The following is a 24,709-nucleotide window of genomic DNA, read 5'->3' on the forward strand; positions in this document are numbered from 1 at the left end:
AATCTTGTTTGGCAGAAATAAACAAGAACAGTAGCCTGGGGTTGTTCAGGGAAGATTCCATCACAGAAAACAGAATGTGGAAGTTGTTAGTCTTTTTGCCTCTATGAGCTGTTATGATACCTTTTGTTTAAGATCACAGCTGGGAAAACTCAGTTCATCAGTCGACTGAGTGCTGAACCCTAGATCTTGATGCTCTTTGTAATAAACTGCTGTTAAAAACTGCAGGAAGCAGATTGAAGTTTTGTATCCTCCCTGTTAGCAGAGCATCTTCATAGGGTCAAAGCAGGGCTTCTACTTGAGGTTTACTGACTAAAACATATTAAGCAGTCATTTTTAAAGCTTTATTTGTGTGTGTGTGTGTGTGTGTGTGTGTGTGTGTGTGTGTGTGTACACATGTCTGTGGGTACTTCCAGAGGCCAGAAAAGTATGCTAGATCCCCTGTAGCTATAGACACAGCTTGTTGTGAGATCCCCCAGATGGGTTCTGGAAACAGAACTCTGATCCTCTGGAAGAGCAGCAAATATTGAGCCATTTCTTTAACCTTTTATCAAGTGTTCTATGTGAAAGTATAATTTCTTGCTTAATAGTGAATATTTTATCCAAAAAATGCTTTCTGTTAATATCTGTATAGGAATTTTATGAAAAAAAATATTAAAAAATTTTTCAAAGTCTCAGAAATGGAGACCATTGCAAAGATTCCCAAAAAAATTTGTAACCTTTATCCCACAGACCAAGTGTCCACCAAGAGCACCCACATAAGTCAACAGCTTCCCTTTATTTGTAGGCAGAGTTTCTGTGTCCCAGCAGCCATTCCAAATAACCACATGGAGATTCCTTATTAATTATGAAAGCTCAGTCAATAGCTTACTCTTGTTTTTTTAGCCAGCTCCTATAACTTAAATTAACTCATTTCTGTTAATCTATATGCTGCCCTGAGGCTTGTTTACCTCATGTATGTACTTGCCATCCTGTTTGCTTTGCATCTCATGGCATCTCCTCTGACCTTCTTCTCCCCAGAATTCTCTCTGTCCCCCAAATCCTACCTAGTCATAGGCCAATCAGCTTTTTATTAACAATGAGAGCAACACATTTTCACAGTGTATAGAAGGACTATTCCACAGCATTTCCCCCTTTTTGTATAAATAAAAAAGGAAGATTTTTAACTTTAACATAGTAAAATGTATACTACAAAAACAGTTATCAAGTAAGAATTAGAGTTACAATACCTAGTCCATTTTGTGTTTGGCAAATTTAGAGAAAATATTTTATTATCTATCTTATCTCTGTGAGAGTCTAATTATCTTTTATAATAACTAAGGAAAACTTTCAGTATAATTACTTAGTCTTTAACTCCATGAAAGACCCAGAAGGGTATAATATTACCTAATGACAGGGACATCTGGCTGCTTAAACAGTCACCCAAAGTTCTGTAAAATTGGGGCATCCATCTTTGGCCTATAGGTCTAATATATCTGATAGACATTTCTGAGAAGCTGAAAACTTTGAAGGACTGTCCTACCTTGTCTTGGCAAAGTTTGGCCGTCACTTTCTTTTGCATCCTGCTGGTCCAGTTTGGATAATATACTGTCATCAACTGAGGCAAGGGCAGTTGTTTTGCCTAAATGGCTATCTTTTGTCACAGAGAAAACAAACTCCATACAGAGGTCCTTTGATGCCCACCATCCTTTTTTAAAGTAGATTGATGCTGTCAAAAGAAAACATGTCTCACTGTCATGAAAAGCCTTAGGATATTAAACATATTAAATGCCATATTCTGCAGATCTTTGGAGTGTTTGAAGACCATTTATCTATCTAAATATATCTGTGTATGACCTTGAAAACATCCCTAGTATTACTATATGTTGGACATTATAGATGACTATTAATCTGTATCTCTTAATTATACATTGCATTTTAAATGAACTGCATAAACATAATACCCTGAACAAGAGTAGAAACATATATACAGTATAAGACAATTAACTTTAAATTTGTATTAACAAACCAAAATCCATCCAATGTAAAATTTTTTGAGATTAATAGTTGTCTTTTTGCATTAAAGTAGATTTTATTATCTACCCTTTTTTCCTAACATCTCTATATCATATCATCCATAGAAGGAGATCTTTGACTTTAACTATTTTGTTTAGCTTTTTTTTACTATGACCAATAACAATTTGTAACCAATCTCCCTTAAAAATGGCAAACATTTATAATCTATTGAATAGCAAAATCCACCCATACTCTATCTCTTGGGAATATGGGCATCATTCTCTAGACTACTTTCTGTTGTCTATGGGTGCTGGTATTTTTGGGGGAACCTTGAGAAAATTGGAATAATTTGTCTTGAATGTAGTATTCTGTGAGGCTGGATCATCTCAGCCAGCAGCCTAGGAGCTGTTCTGGCTGTTGGATCACTTGGGTCATCCATTTTTATTGGTGTCTTGTCCCCTTGCTCTGAAAATACATAAACGTTTAAAGGTAACATACATATCTATAAAATACAAGTATGGACTGTGCATTTTTTTTGTTTTATATATTTGTTTTGTTTTTCGAGACAGGGTCTCTCTGTGTAGCTTTGTGCCTTTCCTGGAACTCACTTTGTAGACCAGGCTGGCCTCGAACTCACAGAGATCCACCTATCTCTGCCTCCCGAGTGCTGGGATTAAAGGCCTGCACCACCACCGATCAGCTTGTTTTTTATTTTATCAGGTAAAATATATATTATGTGTTTTGTAGTTTTTTAGGTTTATTTCTTTATGTTCATAGTCAGGATTTTTAAGAAATCTTCCCTAATCAAACCTTATCCATATAAACCTGGAATGAATCCACAGCCTCTCCTTTCATGTGAAAATAAAAGCATAATCTCTCCTCCAAAGTAACATATCTTTCAACTTCCATTTTGAAGTCAAGACATTTTTTAAAATATATAGTTTGCTTTAATCCATCAGTTTTCATAATCCGATGTGTTTTAGCAGCTGTTCCTTTATTAGCAATCAGAAAATTTAAAGACAACACAATAACATATAGTATTCAGACTCTGTGTATTTTCCGTCTTTATGTGTCTATTTTCCTTTTGTTACTTTATTCTTTCTTTAAAGACTTTATTATTTTTAAACTATTTTTTCTGTCACTTTCTATACCATTTCTCTTTTCTCTTCCAAGCCTATGCACATTTTAAAACACACTGTAACCTGTTTAGAGTCCCCCCCCACCCCCCCAATCTGGATTAGTCTTTACTGGGTATCCGTAATCTTTTCTGTCTGCATGAGCAAAACTTAAACCCGCCATGCAGCAAAGTTCACGGTGTGCTGGCAGGGCTCCCACTGGCAGCTCAAGCCCACAGACAGTGGCTGGGATAGGTGTGTCTGTACTATAGCTAGCATGAGAGACATGAGACTAAGAGGCTATGCATTTGTTTGCCTCCATTTTTGTGTGTTTATAACCTTTTTAAAGAGTTCTCAGTCATATGTGTATTCAGGTGCCTCACATTGGGTACCAATTGTAGGTAGAGTTTCTCTGTGTTCCAGCAGCTGCTCCCAAATAACCACATGGCGACTTATTAATTATTAATTATGAAAGCTCATCCAATAGCTTAGGCTTGTTTTTATTTCGCTTATAACCTGAAATAACTTATTTCTATTAATTTATGTTCTGCGCTGAGGCTTATTTACCTCATGTAAGTACTCCTGCTGGGGAGTAATCCTCTTGTACACTGTAAAGATTTGTCACTCAAATTGGTTTAATAAAATACTGATTGGCCAGTAGCCGGGCAGGAAGTATAGGTGGGGTGACCAAACTAAGGATGATAGGAAGAGGAAGGGTAGAGTCAGGTGTTTCTAGCCAGACACAAAGGAAGCAAGATGAGAATGTAGTACTGAAAAAAGGTACCAAGTCACGTGGCTAAACATAGATAAGAATCATGGGTTAATTTAGGGGTGAAAACTAGTTAGTAACAATCCTGAGCTACTGGCCCAGCATTTATAATTAACATCAGCTTCTGAGTAATTATTTAGAAGTAGCTGTGGGACAGGGAGGGACAAAGAAAAGCCTCCATTTTTACTTCTCACCCTGCTTGCTTTGTGTCTCATCTGCTCTCTTATGACTCCTCCTCTTCTTCTTCCCAGCATCCTCTTAGTCTGGTTCTCCCACCTAACCTCTACCTGTCCAGTTGTTGGCCAGTCAATTTCTTGATTAAACAATGAAAGTAATACATATTTACAGTGTACAAAGATAGTTACGCAGCATTTATTTTTCAAAAGTATATGTTAAACACTTTTCAGACCTTTCTATACACATGAGGTTTTTGGTGAAGCAGTTCTCCATGTGTGTTCAAGTGTGCAAGTAACCTCAGTCAATTAAAAGAATAATACATAAATAAGAGAGTTGCCAACACCTCTGTTGTTTTTAAATCAATGAATTTAGAGAAAAATCTGTTAAAGTATTCTTGACATCTCACCTATTTAGAAAATCACAGATATACAATATTTAGAGGTGTTTTATAGATTTTTGTTTGCTTTGTTATTTATTATGTTTACTAGGCAGTCAATAAAGTTCTTTGTAGGTGGCCTTTCTTAGCTGTGGTGATATATTGGGCACCCCAATAAAGCTTACCTGGGGATCAGAGGCCAGAGCCAGCCACTAAATTAGATACAGAGGTCAGGCAGTGATGGCACACACACATTTAATCCTATCACTTGGGAGGCAGAGATTCATCTGGATCTCTGTAAGTTAAAAGCCACACTGGGCTACATGAGAGAAACAGAACCAGGAAGTAGTGACACATGCCCTTAATTGCAGGAAGTGATATGGCAGGACACCAAAAGTTATATAAGGCATGAGGAAACAGGCACTCTCTCTCTTAAGGCTGAGGATTCTGTAGAGGTAATCTAGTGGCTGGCTGTTCTGCTTCTCTGATCTTTCAGCTTTCACCCCAATATTTGGCTCTGTTTTTTTTTTTTATCATTACAAGACATGTTAAGATTAGTGTTACACTTAGCTTATGGAAGTTCTAAATTATTATGTATCAAAGCACTTAAACTCTAGGGCCACCTTCTCAGTCAGTCCACTATGATTTTCACACATTAACAGGCAGTGGATGAGAACTGTGTGTCTTAGAGAGTACTACAAGCAACCACAGGAATGCATGTTTATTTGAAGTAGTTACAGGGAAGTGTTTTATGTTTCATTTAGTTTATTTTAATAATGTAATAATGTGTTCTACAAAACATATAATTTATGTTGAGCAAATCCCTTTGTAGTTATTGCTTAGAAAAGAAAAAAGTCAAGCAATAAAATTATTTAAAACATGTCACAGAACTAGTTTTCCAATGTCTCAAATTTAACAAAGCTAAAAATAAATGTTAGAGACAACCTATGACTTGAAAGGATATGAAGTGTAATAAACTAAGCAGAAGGCCTCTTTAGTGATAGAGTATCAGCTCAGACTGATTGAGGGCTATAATTTAAATCTTGTGACCAAACAGATAAAATTGTTGATGGACAATTGTTGGGGAATTGTGAATGTGTGAGGTCCATGGAGGTAGCAGGTCTGAATGCCCCAGAACTCGGATGTGTTACATTGGTTTATGCTGTGGAATATTACTTTAACTGTGTAAAGGTGTGTTACATTTGTTTATGCAGCAATTGTTCAATGATGTAAGGATGCGTGTTTAATTATATAAATATGTTTTGCATTTCTTTCACCTTGCCTGCCTAAGAAATCTGATTGGTCTAATAAAAAGCTGAACAGTTGATAGGTAGTTGGAAAAAGGATAGGTGGGGCTGGCGGGCAGAGAGAATAAATAGGAGGAGAAATCTAGGCTCAAGAAGAATGATGGGAGAGAAGGAGAAAATGAGGGAGAAAGAGAGGGAGACACCTAGTGTGAGCCATCCAGCTAGATGGAGTAGGACATAAAAAAAAAAGTTACAAAGCCCTGAGGCAAAATGTAGATGAAGAGAAGCAGGTTAATTTAAGTTAAAAGATGTAACAAGAGATGAACCTAAGGTAGGCCAAGCATTCATAACTAGTATTAAGTCTTCGTGTCATGATTTGGGAGCTGGTTAGTGGCCCAAAAGAAAAAGCCTGGTGCACTCACGAGAGCCAGGGCTACTTTGGAAGAGTGCATTTCACACACAGAGCTGATTATGCTAGTGTAGTGGAAAAGCTGGCCTCAGACAGAAAAGGAAATGTGTTGGGATTCCAGTCAGTTTTTTAAGCCTCTGAAAAAGAGGGAAATGTCTTCTACAGAAGACACTGAGCTCCTAAATCACTCTCAGGGAAGAATTCTGCTTTTATCATTTTAAATGGAAAAGTTTTCCAAAATCACAAGCATAATTTATGGTAGTGGGGAGAGAGAAAGACATTTGGAAGGAGATTTTCATTTTTCACACCCAAGTAAATGAAGCTCATGAGTCATTTGAGGGTTGGGGGCGGGGTTGGCTTCTCATCATTAGGTAGTTAGGAGAAAAAGCATTTAAAATTGATTCACTTAAAGTACATATGCTTAAAGTTTTTTCACTTAAACATTGTTATACCTACATAGAATATCTTTCAAACATAATTTTATTTTTGTCCATGATAGTAAAAATGTATTCTGTTCTTTATAATCCTTGAGGACTGCATCATAGGAGCTTTTTATGGTAGTTGGATATACCTACTACCATGTTTGGAATGTTTGGTAATGTTCATCACTTAACTTAATCACAGACCTGTCATTTACTAGTGATTACTATATTCCCAAATCGCTGAGACATTCTTCTCAGCACAAATATGAAAATCCAATCAGTGCAGTAACCTTTTTCCATTTCAATAAAAAAAATGTAAATCAGAGACTAGAGAGAAAACAAGTACATTTTTAAAATTATTAAATTTAACACCCCTAAGGCAAGCCAATTAGAGGTACTTATACTTACTATTTTCCAATATATGTCTTTAATTTTATTTATTGTCTTATTTTAATGATTACTGTCTTTAACAAAGCTAATTAGTAGTCGTGACAATAGTATATTTGCATTGCTTCTGATTTAAGTAGGAAGCCTCTTGTTCCTATTTTAAGGAGAATGCTTACTGTTGGTGCGAGGTAGGTTTACATTACTATGTTAAGAATTACCAGCCATTTCTTAATTTATTCAGGTACTTATGAAACAAACACGCGTTGGATTCTGACAAGGCAAGTGTTTGGTCCTGTGGTTTCTATCACTAGCTGTTCATACATAAGGTGAATAATCTTGACACTGTGTGTTCAGTTAGAACCTCCAGCTCTCTCCTGTATGATCTGGAGAGTCGCATTCCCCTTTCTTTCTCCAAACTCCACCCACTCAGAGAGCCCCTGGAAAAAGGAAAAGGGTCAACAATCCGAGTTCCACATTCTTGGTGGCCCCTGCAGCTTCCTCCCCTGAGGTTGCCAGCTGTCCAGATCCCCGCCTAACGTGTTCAGCTCTAGACCACACTTGGGCACACACTCAGCTTTTGGTGGACACATCATCACCCCTTGCCTACAGCCTGTAAAGTCTCCCCGCTTTCATTTCTGGGCACGGCTTCTCCTGCCTCAATCTCTGGGACTGAAGAACTCGCCCAGGAGTTGCCTTGCTCAAATAAAACTGCTATACTTTTTCAGTTTGGCTCTACCTGGCTTACTGTGTCAGTCAGCGTAGAAACCTATTTGGGGTGGGGTGTGGGGGTGGGCAGAAAGCCCATTACTATGTTCTTGGGTTCTACATTTTAAACCATTACATGGCCACTTAAGAGTCTTTCCTAAAACACTTGGTTCAAATCATTCTAAAATTATTGAGTTCCTTTTCTATTTGTAGGTAGGTATGTAAACAATTTGTTTCTTCTGTGGTAATTATTCTATTTGGCCTGCAGTACTCATCAGTGATCATTTTTTCTTCATTGTTTTGCGAATACAGTTTTGTTTTAAAGTTGTATTTTGTATATTTATAAAAATAGCCTGTCTATTTAATTGCTACTTCTTATTTAAATGCCTGTTTTCTTCTAGGTTTCCATGTCTTTTCGATTTTTTGTTTTTTGTCTTTAGTCAGCTAATGATATATATCTGTCTTGTTAATTTTGTCAGATGTCTATGGATATCATTTCCTGTTTTGATTCCTGAAGACTTTGTTTCATGATTTATAATTTTTATGTCTTTCTTTTCTCTTTTAGTCCATAGCACGTTATTAGCTTAAAGTAGTATTATTTTTTAAATGGCTATTATAACTAATGTTATCTGATTCACTAGCTTTCCTTGCGGGTTAAAAGTGACTATACTTTCTAAATGCTTCTTATTCATTGAGAGTGTTATTTTATTTTTTTTCTTTGTACCAATTCATGATCCCATGGAAGGATTCAAGATGGCGGTAGCCAATGGCACCCGCTGGGCCGCAGAGCCGCTGCGAGGATCCCGAGGGACCATCGAGGCCCTGAGGGGATGCTTGGAAGTGGAGGATGAGTCTGCAGACAGCATCTCCAGAACAACTAGAAAGAAAGCAGGTCCTATGAGAAGATGCTTTTAAAAGTGGTCTCATAGAACTGGAAAAAAAACAGATGGCCGAGTGGAGTCACACTTGTGGGCAGAGATAAATGGAACTGGAGACAGAGGTGGCGACAGGTATGGGGGCGCAGCTGCATAGTGGACAGTGGACAAAGGAGCTTGTCATTGCTAAGTAGGGCTGGTCCCCTCAGCCTGGAGCTACTGCTGCTGCAGCTTGAGCCGCTTGCTCTGCTGAGCGGAGGAGAGCCAGGGTCTGTGGCAATGCTGGAGGGCGGCAAACACTCTGGTGCTGGTGCTGGGGAGCAGCCCGAGCAGCCAGCCCTGAGCAGCAAGGTGTGCAGCGGCTGGCCTTGAGCTTGCACAGATCCTGCCCTGACATACTGCTCAGCCCCAAGACCACCCTGATTCTGGGCAACACCAGCATATCTGAGATCAGTTTCAGCAATATTCCAGTATTTACCCAAAACTTTGAACCAGACTAATGACTCATTGTGGTAAGTATTTGCATGTAAAGCAAATTATTTGGGAAATATTTGGGAAAACAGCAGCAGCAGCAGCAGCAGCAGCAGCAGCAACAACAACAACAACAGAAAACACACAGCAAGTTTGCAATGCCACTTTAATAAAAGAATGTGTGATAGAGAGAAGGGAAAGATGGCAGGATGGAGAGGCTGAAGCAATAGCTATGGGAGCCTAGCTAAGGAACATGTTGTTTCCTTAGTAGGGACCCCAGGGTGTTGTGTAGCATCCTGAAGCTTGCAAAGGTTCTGTGCAGAAAGTGCTGCCCGGCTGCAGGATCACCTTGGCTCTGAGCAGCAGCACGATATCTGAGATGAAGAGAGTTTCATTTTCTGGATTAAGCCTCCGGGAAAGACCTCCATGGCATGTGCTGCTGCTGGAGGCCATGTTGGGGTTCATGGTCTGTGCTGCAGCCCGAGGTCAGGCTGATGTCTATGGTCTGTTTCTGTCAGAGACCATGAGAATGTCTGTGATCTGTGCTGCTCTCTGAGACCGCGTTTATGCCTGAGGTTCCTGCTCTTGCTGGAGGCCATGCTGACGTCTGTGATCTGTGCTACCACCAGCTGTTAGGGCAAGGAAGCTTCTTTTGCAGGGGCACCAATGACTTCAAACTCATATTTGAGAATGAGAGACGTTGAAGGCTTCTGTGACAACACCCCCACCCAAAGAAACCGTCCGGAAAGAAGCTATTGAAGAGAGTCCTTCAAAATTGTGACAATGACGCTGACGTGTAGCCCATCACAGTTGGTGGGTTCTGGCGGGATTGGAGGAGTTAGTTTTCTTTAAGGGGGTGGCCACTGGGAGTTTCACCACACTTTAAAGAGTATATGAGCAACACAAATTGGACTTGGTGTATTTATTTTATCTTTGTGTGGGGAGATGGCAAGGGTGGGAGGGAGGACCTGGAGGGACTGGATGGTGAGTGTGATTGGGGTGCATTGTGTGAAGTTTCCAAAAAATCAATAGGGATATTATGTTGGGGAAAATAAATAAGTAAATAAATAAAAGAATAAAGAATTCATGATCAATTTTCTTACTTATTTGCTTAATTCTTATATTCTAATCCAACTCTTTACTTTTTCAGTTTTGCGTTGTGAAAGACATTGAAATTTGCTATTATTTGGCTTACTTCATTTCAAATGTAGCTATGGCCTCCCAAAATTATTATGTGTCACTTTAATACACAAATATTAGAAGCTGTTCCAAGTTTGTAATTTGCTAATTTTTAGCATTATAATTATTCATATTTGTTTTTATTCTTTTATTACTGAATTTTCTTCTTTATATATCAAAACTAAAATTATGACTTTCTATGGAGGTTTTGTGTTTATTTTCTAGAGTTCATTTGTAATCATGCTGAATCTGTTTGAATTCTATTATTTCATACACTATATAATTATAAAATCTGGTTTTTCAACTAACCTCAAAAATTAATGTTTAACTGGCTCAATAAAAATCTAAGATTTGTTAGTATTACCAATATGTTTTGTTTCAATTTTATAATATAAGATTACATATGCAGATATTTCATAATCATTTTTGTTAGCAATCAATTTGAAGCTTAATTGTGCAAAAACTATATCACCTTAGCATATCTTTTTAAAATCTCTGCACTCCTTTAACAGAAAATAACTTACACCAAATGTATATTCACATATATGTGTGTGTGCATATAGATAAATACATATAGTAATATATGTATGTCTGTGCATATAGATAAATACATGTATTAACATATGGGTATTACATATAGATAAATGCATATTGTAAAACTTCATGTATTCCAAATTCAAGATAATTGTGTCAACAACATCCTCATTTGCCATCCATCACCACAGAACTTAAACTTTGTGAATCTTTGCAGAGTTTTTACAAGGGAAGCAGTTGCTGCTCAGAGCCTGATTATTTTGTAATCTGATTATTCACAGCTTGCTAATTTGTAATTGGGCTTTAACAACTAGAAAACCTCTAGATTTCAGAAAAACTAATTTACTTTTTTTGCCGCTATGGTTAATTGTTGTGTTCACACTCAAAACAGTGGAGTGAGATGACTTCCAGTGGGCTTTGTGCAGTGTTCTGGAACCAATAAAATGTATTATTGATTGCCTAATGAGAAGCACCATGCTCATGCAAACTCACTGTGTCTGGGCAGGGATACAACCGATCCTTCTATTCTGACCTGAGACTCACCTGCCATCTTTCCTGAGCCCACTGCTACATAGCAAATGTGCTTTAAATTAGGCTGGAGGCACCAACAGGGAGCTTTGCTCGGACTCTTATCCTCTTCCTTTCCAACAGAGCTGCCTATTGCTTCCAATTTAGCTAAAGATCATCAAAATTAATTATGATTGAATGGTATAAAAGTTGAAACAAAGTTAAGTCACTTTGACTAAAGTAATATATTTCTCCACACTACTACATAAGGCTTAAACAAATTGATTAGATAAGCAGATTAAATTTACTGATTTAAAAACTACAATTTGCAGAACATGTGTAGAAAAGAGATACTGTGGAGGGAACTTGGCTTATCAAGGTCAAAGGAAAAAATTAGGTAAACACTTTATTTCATTAGAAATTTTGACCAGCATCCTCAAAATGTAGCCATTGCAGTCTTATCATAATTGGGAGAATGAAAGCAACGTAAAAGATTTATCCTTGTCTCTTGAGAATGCAAAATCTCAAAGGCCTATGGCAGTAAACACAGCCAAGGAAGTCTCAGGCAGGAAAGTCTAATGTCTGTGCTGTCTCATGTCACTATAATCTCTGCTTTGAGGCACCAAGGTTTGTTGAGCACTTTTGCTACTCAGGGTTCTCTAGAGGAGCAGAATTGATGGGATGAGTATGATTCATCAAATCAAGTTATGCAATCTGGTTAATAGTAATATCTGTCTGACACCTGAAAGGCGGAGGGCTTGGTGCAGCTAGTTGCTCTGTCCACGTGGCTGGGTGCCTCATCACCCAATCCTTCACTGAAGATGTCAGGGGTACCTGGGGAGACCCTGGCCTAGTCCACTCTTAGCCTAGAAATGCTGTTTCTGATACACCATGGTAAATCAGCCCAGCTTCAAAGGGATGGCCAAAGGAGGAAAAGCAGAATATCCCTTCTACCCTATCCTTTAATGGATTGGCCTTGGAAGGGGAGGCCCACACTTTGAGTAGATTTACCCACATCAATTAAGGCAATCAAAATAATTATCCAACTGAGGTTCCCTACTCAGGTGATAGTAAATTGTAGCAAGTTGATACCATGAATAGAATGGAGTGTATGAAAGAAAAACGATTTTCAATAAAACCTTAAAATTTTAAAAAATGAATTGGATGAAATCAGAAAAAAATGAAATAAAATCAGCCTCCATACTACTATACATTAAATACAATTGGACAAAAGGGACTGCTCATACAATCATTCCAGAATATAAGGTATATTAATGGAATAGAGCTCTGAACAGTATCACACTGGCAAGTAAATGTTCTTGTATGGAAATGGCATGTGTTTCTTTTGCTTTGCTGAATTACATGGTCCCATCCACATGGGAGGCAGGGATTGACCAATAATTTCAACTCTTGGAGAACAATGATTAATAACTGAAGACTCTTAGTGACTAGCACACTGCAGAATGATTTAACTGGAACTCATTAATTATTATTTGGAAAAGACACAATTTAAACCTAAAACTCTCTTGTCATTTTCAACAAAATATAAATCTCTAGCTTGACTGTTGGATATTGACTCTAAATACCTTAAATGGATGAGAAGACAATGGAAATGTAGAACATTTCATGGAAACTGACAAGGAACAGTATATTGGATTGTTTATACCTAGTCCAATTTGTAAACACTATTTACAATGAAATAATCTTTTTAAAATTTATTTATTTTACATTGTGTTCACAGCTCCCTCTCCTCTGAGTCCTCCTACCATCCTCCCCATTGTTACCATCCCCCCAATCTACTTCTCAGTTTCTGCTTAAGAAAGGCAGGACTCCCAGGAGTCTGTCTACAGTGCTTAGTCTTGCTGCTGTTTGATATGCCATGCTTTGTTGATACTCATGAAATAATCTTTAATGATAAAACTGGACAAAATGCTCGCTTTTGTGAGCGATGCCATTCACTGCTCTTGGGTAAGAGCAGTGAATAAGAACACACCTCTTCATGCTGCAGATGTGGGAAGAGACAGTCCAGGGTTTTAAATAGATTAATTTTGATAAGAAAAGGTTTCTGTGGGATGTATAAGAAGGGGATAAAGTTAAGAACGAGGGATTCAGAAAACAACACTTTTGAACTTTTTTGTAGAACCACACTGGAAATTGCCATCTGCTGTAGAAATCTAGCCAATAATAACATTAATATCTTCTGAAATCATGTCATAAAACTCTTACAATTGCTTCACACAATGCAGCCACTGAAGTTTGTTTTTAAATAAATAAGTGCTGTTTTTTTTTGTATTCCAAAATATCCTGTTACCTGATCCAGCATCATGATCATATTCTTTTCTCTATCTCTTATCAATACAAAGATATATTAGTCTTTGAGAACACAATCTTGAAGGATAATTTGCTTAGATCTTATGCATGGACTGTGATTTATTTACTTTTGGGCACATTGACTAGTGTTTTAAATTAGTGTTTAGGGGTAGAATAAAATTTCTAGAGTTGTTGAGATTCTGGAAGAGGTAAATTTGTGGAAAGTAAAGGATTAAGATGTAAAAAGGGCTGGGTGATGTTGGCACACACTTTTAATCCCAGCACTCTGGAGGGAGGCAGAGGCAGGCAAATCTCTAAGTTCAAGGCCAGCCTGGTCTAGAGTGAATTCTAAGATAGCCAAGGCTATACAGAGAAACCCTGTCTTGAAAAAAAAATGTAAAAAGGAGTAAAATGCAACTGGAGTAAAGACATTCTCTAGGAACAATTTGTTCCCTATTTTTCTCTCTTTTGTCCTATGCCCTCAGTGTTACTGTTCAGTTGGTCTATGTAAAATCCTAGAACAAATAAGATTAAAAGCACACTGAGATGTGTGAGGGATCTGATGCTTCATGAAAGGCAGAATACTCTCCAGGCAGTGGTGGCATAAGCCTTTAATCCCAGCACTCTGGAGGCAGAGCCAGGTGGATCTCTGTGAATTCGAGGCCAGCTTGGACTACAATAGAGAGAAAGCCTGTCTTGAAAAACCAAAAAAAAAAAAAAAAAGACAGAATACTCACTTTTATGTCATGTGTAAATAGGTGTCCTTATGTGCTCCCAGGTAATCAGGTAATGAATTTATGGATGGTACAAGTGAGTACTTTGTGGCCAAAACCTGATTTCGTAATAAAGTGTCACTACTGTACTTGTAACTATAGGGAACTGTATTTTCCATATTTACTATTAGATAATAAAAATGTGCTTTAAAAGCACATTTAATATGTAGTTTATTATACTACGTAATTGTGTAATACAACATGACCAAGTGGAAAAGCCAATATCATCATTCTTCAAGAATTTAAAAATATTATGAGGATTAGTACTTTTAAAAGTTGCTTTGCCTTCATTTCCACTCTACTGTGTGTTCCATGGGCAATTGGCCTTGCAGGTAATTACCTGGTCTGCTTGGAACATACTCTCTCCACTGTGTGTGGCAGTTTTTCCTAGGTACTATTTCCTTCAGTGGCATTAAGGCTTAGCTTTTGGGAAAGAGCTTATACTGCTAGTTATTCGTGTATTTCACTCAAGTCCTAGTCTGTATGTTATTTCCGTTTATCAATATGAAAATTCATTGTGGTAGTTTGAATGTAATTGGCCCCAATAATCTCATAGGGAGTGGCACCATTAGGAGGTGTGGCCTTGTTGGAATAGGGTAGTCTTGTTGGAGGAAGTGTGTCACAATGGAGGCGGGCTTTGAGGTCTCATATACGCTCAAGATACCTCCCAGTGTGTTAGTCTACTTCCTGTTGCCTGCATATCAACATGAAGCAGCTTCTTCTTCGGGACCATATCTCCCTGCACACCACCAAGCTCCTAGCCATGATGATAATGGACTAAACCTCTGAAATTATAAGCTGCTACCTCAGTTAAATGTTTTCTATTATAAAAGTTGCTGTGGTCATGGTGTCTCTTCAGAACACTAAAAACCCCAATTAGGGCATTCATGCTTTCTATTCTACCCTTGTAACATCCAGAGTTTGCTATTTTTCCCCCCTATTTTTCTTTCTGTTATGCCTTTAAATTTCATTGATAGGGAGTTTAAGATGTAACAGAGTAAGTGAGAATTCCATAAATACCTCATTAGTTAAAATTAAACATTGTGGCTTTTAAAATATATTTAACAACATTGGAATAATCAAGTGCCCATTAACATCAAGTGTTTTTATTTTAAATATAATATGGCATTGTCATAATATGGTTTCATATTATGAAACTCTACATAACATAGTTTGTGTTTTATAAATTCTCAACATATACTTAAAATCAACAATAACAACCCGTTATTAAATCATGAAAATATTGACACTATTAATGAAATCTTAGCATCCACTAGGAGGAGCTGAGTACCTTATCAAGAATAAGTGAGATTTGTGACTTAAAATATTGAGTAACACATTTTCAGTAGGTTGAACTTCAGTCTGTTAAAAATCTTAAGTGAGATAAACTGAATGCCTCAAGTATTAGTAATTTGGGAAAAAAACAGCTAAAACATACACTTGATTTTATTCTAACCTTTTAGCTCTCAAGTTATCATACAGTCCCCTGAATTATTCAGGACGATATCTATGGCTGGGTGAAATTTGGGTTAATTAAAAAATAAAATGTGAAAACTAGGAGTCATGAAGAAGTCTGAGAAAATGACCACATCCCAGGAATAAAGAACCAGTGAATATAATAAGGGAGGTGCTAAATGAAACAGTCCTGAGGGGGTCATACTGTAGAGTGATGGCAAACAGATGAGGGGGCAGCTATGCCCCTTCTTATCACTGAAATGGTGAGCTTCTGAAGGCTTACACTTTGGGACAGCATGATGTGAAGGACTTTATCATTTACTCTTTTCATCTTTGTCTCCTTTTGTCCATAGTTATATTTACATAGGCAAATTATAATTGTTAAAAATGTTGATGAATGTTTAAGACAAGCATGGCACTCCTACCACACTACCCATACACAAGCATGACATTCTCATATAACTATACACAAGTATGCCATCTTCATCATATCACCACATATAAACATGGTACCTCACCCATACCACTGTACACAAGCATGGAACTTGCCGCATTATCATATACAAGCATCGCACTTTCACCACACTGCTATATACAAGTATGGCACACCCACCACATCACCATACACAAGTGTGGCACTATGACTACATCACCTTACAGAAGCATGCCTCTTATCACATCACCATACCCAAGCATTCCTAATAGTTTGTCAGCTCAGTTTTTGCCTTCAACTTCATAAATAAGTAGCTGTAGGTAGAAAGTTCTGTAGGTATGTGTGTCTCTATGTTTGTGATGTATGTATGTATTAGTGTGTATGCACATGTGTGTGCAGGTGTGTGTGTGTGTGTGTGTGTGTGTGTGTGTGTGTACATGAATGTCAATATTGTGTGTCTTCCTCTATTTTCTTCATCTAAATTGTTGGATACAGGATCTCTGACAGAACCTGGAGCTCATCAGTTCAGCCCCACTGGCTGATACTGAGTTCCAGAGATCTGCTTGTCTCCAGTCCACCAGCTCTGGGATTATAAACAGGGACTATTGTGTGAGGCTTTATGTGAGTGTTGGGGAAACAGGTCATAGAAGTGCATACCTAGAATATGTATTTTAAAATCTCTCAAAACTCAGATTCATCAAATATATATATTGAAACTAATAACACAGAAATTAATTATTTTAATCATTAGAGAGATATAAATTAAGTCACATGGGAAAACATTGTCATTCTTATTAGTAACTTGTTTTTTTTTTAATGGATTTGCTAATTTCTTCATTTACTAATACGAAGAATAGAATACCATTCACATTCAAATTTTTACATGGATATATAAATTTCACTTATCTTTAGTAGCCATTTAGGATGGTATTAATGAATTAGGTGGCAAATTTTTATATAACTGCTAAACAAACAAGCAAAACCCAAGCCCTTTCAATTTGTTTTTTAAAGTATCTGAACCATTTTACAATCAAAAGTGTAATTCTCTTGCCTTTTCAACAGTCCTGCTAATAATACTAAATCTATCTTTTTAAAACTATAGTCTGTATTAGTTTCTCATAGGTATATAACAAATTCCCACAAACTATGCAGTTTAAAAAAATGTACTTTCTGGCTTCAGGTTATATATATGAGATGTTTAAGCAGGCTAATGTACCCTGCTTAGCATATTACATGGCCAAGTTCAGGATGTCCACCAGACTGGGCACTTAGTTGAAGGTCCTTGGGCAGAATCTGTTTTGCAGCTTTTCAAAACGATCAGAATTTAGTTCCTCATGGTTGTACGTCTGATGCCTTGGACTGCTTGTTGGCTCAATTTAATCTTTCAGGTCACTTGAATGGCTTTTTATGCAGTACCTTAACTCTTCAAATCATCAAGAGGCAGTCCAGTTCTCATACTCAAATATTGATGCCTCCTTGTTTTGGCCAGCCGAAGATGATTCTCTTAACCAGCTTATGTAATTAGAGTAAGTTTAGTGGGATATGTTATTGTTATATAATAATTGGAGTCAGATCTCATTGTAGTCAGATTCTACTCAAGGGCAAGGTGTTATGATTGGAATCTGCCCCTAGGAAAATGTGCTTGAGCACTTAGGCAGCTAGTCAGTGACACTGCTTTAAATGTAGAACCTGCCGGGAGGTGGTGCCGCGCGCCTTTAATCCCAGCACTTGAGAGGCAGAGCCAGAGTTCGAGGCCAGTCTGGGCTGCCAAGTGAGTTCCAGGAAAGGCACAAAGCTACACAGGGAAACCCTGTCTCGAAGAACAAAAACAAATAAACAAACAAACAAACAAAAAAGTAGAACCTACAGGAACCTCCTGGAGGAGGTGGGTCAATTGGGGTGGAGAGGTCTTTGATGTCCCTGGCTTGACTTCTTATATGTCTCTGCTTCCTGATTTTTTTTCTGTGAGCAAGCAATCTTACATTCCAGCTTCCAAAGCCAAGACTGCACCAGCTGTCCTTCCTCCCTGCCATGACAGACTGTATCGCCGACCACGAGTCCTAATCCATCCGTCCACCCTGACTTCCTTCTTTTTGGGTATTTGCTTAAGGCAAAAGACAAGTAACTAACACATGAGAGGGCTGTACAAGGACAAAGACCATTAGGAGCCATTCCAGCATTCTGTCTGTTGTGCAGACATTTTAACGAAGTAGAAGAATTGGAAACTCATTTTTTGATTTCATTTCTCTTTTTTCAAATAATTAATAATGCTGAGCAACTTTAATGAGATTATTACATATTAGCATGTTTTCTTTGGTGAAATGCTCATTCACTTCATTGATTTATAGCTTCTTATTCTAATTGTCTTTTTTTTTACTTTATTTTATTTTATTTTACAATACCATTCAGTTTTACATAACAGCCACAGATTCCCTTGTTCTCCCCCTTCCTGCCCCCCTCCCCTTCCCCCCAGCCCACCCCGCATTCCCACCTCCTCCAGGGCAAAGTCACCCCTGAGGACTGAGATCAACCTGGTAGACTCAGTCCAGGCAGGTCCAGTACCCTCCTCCCTGGCTGAGCCAAGCGTCCCTACATAAGCCCCAGGTTTCAAACAGCCAACTCATGCAATGAGCCCAGGACCTGGTACCACTGCCTAGATGCCTCCCAAACAGATCAAGCCAATCAACTATCTCACCTATTCAGAGGGCCTGATCCAGTTGGGGGCCCCTCAGCCTTTGGTTCATAGTTCATGTGTTTCCATTGGTATGGCTATTTGTCCCTGTGCTTTATCCAACCTTGGTTTCAACAATTCTCGCTCATATAAACCCTCCTCTTTCTCACTAATTAGACTCCCGGTGCTCCTTTTAAATATTAGTTTTAAATGTATTCTGTGTACATCTTCAGCATATATATATATATATATATATATATATATATATATATGTATGTATACACACACACACACACACACACACATATATATATATATATATATATATATATATATATATATATATATACTTTCTAAATGCTTTCTTTGACCATTACTTTGTCATTATTTGCTTAGTGGTATATTGTGATGCTTAGCAGGTTTAAATTTTGGTGAAATCCAGTTTACCACTTCTTATTTTTGATGGATAATGCTTCTGCTATTGTAGTTAAATATGGCCACAAAGATTTCAGCTATATTTTAAAACATACATCATTCATTATAAATTATTTTAATTTATACTGTGAAATAAATTTATAATCTCTATTATACTTTGAATATTCATTTATACCCACATCATTTTTTCTTTTTATTTATTCTTCTTTTGTACAATATATCCTGACCACATCCTCCCTGCCCTCTACTCCTCCCAGCGTCCCCCAACTCCCCTCTCCTCCAGATTCACTGCTTATCCATTTTCTCTCAGAAAAGATCAGGTCCCCCAGGAATATCAACTGAACACAGCATAACAAGATGTAATAAGACTTGGCACCAAATTATATCAAGGCTGAACAAAGCAACCCAGCAGGAGGAAAAGAGTCCCAAGAACAGGCAAAAGAGTCAGAGACATACTCACTTCCACTGTTAGGAGTTCCATAAAAACAAAAAGCTAAACAGCCACAGTATGTATGCAGAGGACCTAGTAAAGATCCCTGCAGACTCCATGATTGCTACTTCAGTCTTTGTGAGCTACTTAGTTGATTTTGTGGGCCGTGTTCTCCTGGTGTCTTCAATCTCTCTGGCTCCTAAAATCCTTTCTCTCTATCTTCTGCAGGGTTCCCAAAATTCTGTCTGATGTTTGGCTGTGGGTATTTCAATCTGCTCCCACCAGCTGTCAGAGTCAGCTTCTCTGATGACAATTGGGCTAGGCTCCAATTTATGAATATAGGAGAATATCATGAGGAATCTTTTTTATTTTGGCCAGTCATGTTTTGTTCTACCCTAAGTCTCTGGGCCATCTAGCTTCAGATTCCTGGTCATCCATACAGTGTTGGGCATAAGCCTCAAATTAGACCAGTCATTGGTTGGTAACTCCCACAAGCTCTGACACACCATTGCCCCAGCACATCTTACACACAGGGCAGGATGTAGGTCAAAGGGTTTGTGCTTAGGTGGTTGGCCAGGTCCCACCACTGGAAGCCTTGTCTGGTTACAGAGGATGGCCCTTTCAGGCTCCTTATCCTCTTTACTAGGAATTCTCACTAAGGTCAACCTCATAGGTTCCAGGAAGTTTCCACAGCACCATTTTTCTACCTCATCCCCTAAGAACTCTCCAATTCCCATACTCTCTCTCCCCATCCTCCCTCCCTGGCCTAATTCCCCCTGTTCCCATTTCCATCCAACCCAAGTCTACCTGAAAAATCTATTTCCCTTTCCGAGTGAGATCCATGAGTCTCCCCTTATAACCATATCAATTTACAAAAATGCTCTCTCTTCATTGATTTTTCTGATGAACTTTAATGGGTTCTCCTTACTAATTTGCTTTTTTGTTTCTTTTGATTAGAGATTTGAGAACATGTCATTTTGTGTTAATATTGGTAGCTATATATTAGTGCCTGTCCCTTTATTGTTTTCATGATGCTTAGTGGTTTCCTAATCTTATTTGCCTTCCAGTTATCCTAATACATTTCATTCTTTCTGCAGACTCTGTCAATGTGTTCATTTTTAGTATTTAGAGTTCCTTCAGGTATTTTCTGTAGTGCTGGCTCATGGTCAGGAATTTCCTCAATTTGTATTTGTAATGGAAGGTTCTTCTTCCTCCTCAAATTATGAGAGCTATCATTACTGATTAGAGGAATCTTCACTTTTTGTCAGTTATTTTCATTAATTTGTTGTTATTGCAATATAGAGCTTCAAATATATTGTTCTATAACTTTCTGGGTCTTAGAGTGTTTGTTAAAAATATTATGTTATTTTTCTTCTCTTTTGCAATTTTTAATACTCTTCATTTGTTATGTTCAATTAATGTTTTATCTGTAATATAATATGGGAAGTTCTTTTTTGATTTGGTCTGTTTGACATTTTAAATGTTTTTTACTAGATGTTTCTTTTCCTGAATTTGGATACTTTACTTTTGCAGTTTTATTAAACATATCTTCTGTGCCTTTAGCTTGCATTTCTTTTTATTTCTAAATTATTTTTGAGGATTTTAATATTTATTTATTTATTTATTTATTTATTTATTTATTTATTTATTTATTTATTTATTTATGTGTGTGTACCATGTGTGTATAGGTACTTAAAGAGACTAGAAATGGGTGTTGGATATCTTAGAGGTGGTGCTAGGTAAGTATGAGCAACCATGTGGTTTCTGGGCCATTAATTAAATGTAGATCTTCATTTAATAATGGAACTTTGTAATATTCTCTCCATCCAAACTGGGATGTCAGCTGGTGGTACCATTGTGAAAATCTTGTTCAGGTCAGTGTATTGTTCATATTTCACAGGTGCAGCCCCCTGTCATATAGAGAAGGCATGATTGTGCAGCAGATGTATTGACTTCTTGCAATCTTCCCTCAGTTTTCTGTAGTGTTCTCTCATGTTTAGGTGTAGGGGTTGTGATGCATATATTTGGGTACCCTGTCATCAGTTTTTCTCTACAATTTGACTAGTTGTGGATTTTTATAATGCTCTCTGTTGCAAAGGTCAACTTCATTGGTGAGATGTGAAAGCTACACTTATATGTGGCTATAATGATAGGAACTTAGAATGCAGTTGGAAATTATTCTGGTATAGGAAAGTTGCAGTAGCAGGTTCTATTCTATTCTATAATCTCACCAGCCATGGGTATATGACCAGGTTTATGGTACCAGTAATGAATTCTTTACTACTGAACCCAATAAATGACTGTTAGTTACCTCCAAGATATAAATTATACTATTGTACCCATTGGAATATATTGTCATACTGGTCATTGTTGTGGTTTGTGAGATTTGCAGATAAGTTATTGATTTCTTTTCTTACTTGGAAGATTGCATAGCACCTTTGGATACTATGCAAGCTAGTCCTCAGAGAGGAGTAGTCCAAGTCAATTCTGCTTGCTTTTTTCAAGGTCTGTGTCCAAGTTATGTGGTGTTTTCAGAGATAGGGTCTTACTTTCAAGTTGTGCAAGGCAACCAGTGGCAATGAAAATAGCCTATTTTATTTTGGGCGTCCTTTAGACTCCTCTCACTAACAACTTGAAGGGAGATTTCCAGTGACTGGTACTAGAGATTTTGTCTATGACTTTTAGGTGGAGCATTATCATACCAAATATTGTATAACAATGACAGTCATGCTGAAAGAGAGATTATGGAAACATTCCCATTCCTAATAGCCTTAAAAATTGTCTAGGAATAAATTTTATCAAGTAGGTTAAAGAACTCTATATTGAAAACTTTAAATGTTTGAAGAGAGAGATTGAAGCAGACATTAGAAGACAGAAAGAGCTCCCATTCTTATGGATTGGTAGAATTAATAGTTATTTTAAATTCTTGAGAATATCTTCTACTCTCAATGGAACTCATTACATGAGTCGGTAATTTTTGGAGGAGTCATATTTCCTTGATTTTTTTTCATGTCTTGTATTTCCATATTGAAACTTATATGCCTGGAATTATGGAATTTTTTGAGCTTAAAAAAAAACAATCTGCATCCTTTCAGTTGAAGTATTTGCCATGTCTAAGGGGGACTAAGTTTTAGTAGCACTGGGGTAGTTTCTCTTCATTGGACTATCAAAAGGATGCCCTTATTAACACCTCTCCCATTCTACATGCAAGAGAAGATCAGAGAGAGCATTTAGATAGTATTTTTAATCCCACAAAAACAGTTTAACATAAAATTCTAATTGTAAGATAATATCCAAAAGAGATACCAAACATATAGGATAAATTTTTTATATGTTTTCTATAGCTAATACTGTCAAAAATAATATATGAAAAATTCGTATTTGATTAAATTGCCAAAATTTAATACTAATAATGATCAAGATGTATACAGTGTGAAGAAACCAAATTAATTGAATTGATATTCAGTTACTCAGAGATTTAGTTTTGATTAAAAATCAAATTGTACTCATGAACTGCTTGATGTTTCTAGGTCTGGTGGCATCTGGAGGTCCAGCACAGCTTTGCCGTAGGTCCCCAGACTTGAGGCAGGAAGAATTCACCCATGAATCCATCTGGTGCCTCTGGTGCTGGCCTGTTGGACACCATTATGTTCTCTCAGCAGAATTACCTGGCCAGTCCAGATATCTGGATTAATGACTTTTGTCTGAAGCTGCATACTGTAGTTGGGAAGAGAAGACAGGAACTTGAACAACACCAATAAGAATGAGCAGGAGACGAAGATCTACATGCTGGTCCAGGGCTCTCTTTTCTGGGCCTGGAAGAGAAAACATGAGCCCACCCATTGGCTGATGGGCTCTATTATGGTGCCCAGAGGAGGAGCAAGGCCTGCTTTCCTGAGTGCCCCATTGATGGAGGCATGGGTGAGCTGGCTCCAGGAACATGAGTATGAGAAACTGAGTCCCACACCTCATCTACAGTATGGTAGTATAGGCTAGGACAAGAAGCCCTCCCATTCTGCTGGAGGCCTGTGGTAGGTAGGAGAGTTGTCCCTGAGGTCATTAGATCGAGAGAGCTGGCCCCAGTGGTGTAGAAGTGGGCAAGCCTACCCTAAGGACATGAGGGCAGGAGAACTGGTCCCATCTATAATCAGAAGCTTCTCTCCCTCCCTGCCAATTCCTGAATAACCACTCAAAGGCTTAATATTAATTATAAATGTTTGGCTGATGGCTCAGGCTATTACTAGTTAGCTATTACATTTAAATTAACCCATTTCTATTAATCTGTGTATTGCCACATGGCCATGACATTACCAGTCTGCTGGCACCGTGCTCCTTGGGCAGCTGGCTGGTTTCTTCCAGACTCTGTTCTTCTTCTTCTGTATCTCTGCTTGGATTTCTCACCTGGCTCTATCCTGCCTCACCATAGGCCAAAGCAGCTTTATTTATCAACCAATAAGAGCAATGCATATTCACAGTGTACAGAAGAACATCCCACATCATTTCCCTATTTCCGTCTAATCAAAAAAAGTTTTAACTCTAACATAGTAAAAATACATATAAAAAAGCAGCTATCGGACAAGCAGACGCAGGTAGGCCTGTGGCAGCAGCCCACAGAGGTAGATGGGCCCGGCGGTGGCGGCCGACAGGGACATTCAGGCCTGGCGGCAGCCCACACAAGTAGACAGGCCATGCGGTAGAGACAAGCAGATGCAGGTAGGTCCACAGCGGCAGCCCACAGAGGTAGACGGGCCCGGCGGCGGCAGCGGCTGACAGGGACATACAGCCCTGGCGGCGGCCCGCAGAGGCAGACAGACCCAGCAGCAGCTGACAGGGACATACAGGCCCGGCAACGGACCGCAGAGGTAGACAGGCCAAGGGACAGAGACAAGCAGATGCAGCTTGGAACAGGGACGCCTCTAACCCCAACACCTGGGGAAGAAGCTATCTCTGAGGGACGGAACCAGAACGAATCTGAACACTCCGTCTGAGGACAACCCAGGGCCCAGCTGCTGATCCTGTGAAACCCAACAACTTGGA

Source organism: Peromyscus maniculatus, chromosome 14 (assembly GCF_049852395.1).
Source record: "Peromyscus maniculatus bairdii isolate BWxNUB_F1_BW_parent chromosome 14, HU_Pman_BW_mat_3.1, whole genome shotgun sequence".
Classification (NCBI taxonomy): Eukaryota; Metazoa; Chordata; class Mammalia; order Rodentia; family Cricetidae; genus Peromyscus; species Peromyscus maniculatus.